A 1173-nucleotide genomic window follows, 5' to 3' on the forward strand; every position below is an offset into this window, starting at 1 on the left:
TGCTTCAGTAATTGGTGGACATAAAGGAATTACTAAAACTTATAATCGAATTAGACAAAATTTTTATTGGAGTAATATTAAAGCAGAAATTCAAAATTATATTAAACAATGTTTACAATGTCAGATAAAGAAATTAGTTCGAGTTAAAACAAAACAACCTATGTTAATATTATAACAGATACGCCATTTTCTTCTTTCGAAAAAGTATCAATGGATATAGTAGGACCTTTATCTGAAACCTCGAGAGGAAATTCTTATATTTTAACAATTCAAGACCATCTTACTAAATTTTCCCTTGCCATACCTTTAAAATCCATAACTGCTGTAAATGTTGCTGATGCATTGTTAAAATATTTTATTTGCATATTTGAAGCCCCTAAGGCTATATTAACAGATCAGGGAACAAATTTTATGAGTAATTTAATGAAAAGATTTATTAAACAATTTAAAATTAAACAATTTAAGACAACAGCTTTTTATCCACAAGCCAATGGAGCTTTAGAACGTTCACACACAGTATTAATTGAATATTTGAAGCAATATGTAAATAGATTTACTGAATGGAATGAATTATTAGAATATGCAACCTTTTCATATAATACAAGTACTCACGAGTCAACTGGATACACTCCATATGAGTTGGTGTTTGGTAAAATAGCCAGACAACCATCCAGTAAAATAATTTATGAAAAAGGAAAAAAAACTTATGATGATTATTTACAACAATTATTGACAAATATTCACAATCTACAAGAATTAGCGAGAGAATGTTTAACTGCATCAAAAATTAAATCTAAATATTATTATGATCGAAAAATCAATCCTCAAGAATTTCAAATAAATGATCAAATTTTCTTATTACGTGAACCTAAAAAAGGTAAATTAGGAGATCAATATTCTGGACCACATACTATAGTGTATATTTTACCTAATGGAAATATTAAATTACTTTTTAAAGGAAAATTTAAAATAGTTCACCCTAATAAAATTCGGAAAACAAGGAACAAATAATTAAATAAAACTAAAGCTGGGAGATTGGACTTGAACCGCGCAGCATCTTCAATTTCCCAGAACTAAATATTAAAATAAGTTATTAATTAATTAATTTTAATCATAGATAAAGACTGTAATCTACCTAATTGTAATGCGGATAATCTTCATGCGAGGAATTTA

The sequence above is a fragment of the Wasmannia auropunctata genome, unplaced genomic scaffold, assembly GCF_000956235.1.
Source record: "Wasmannia auropunctata unplaced genomic scaffold, wasmannia.A_1.0 LD336103.1, whole genome shotgun sequence".
NCBI classification, from domain to species: Eukaryota; Metazoa; Arthropoda; class Insecta; order Hymenoptera; family Formicidae; genus Wasmannia; species Wasmannia auropunctata.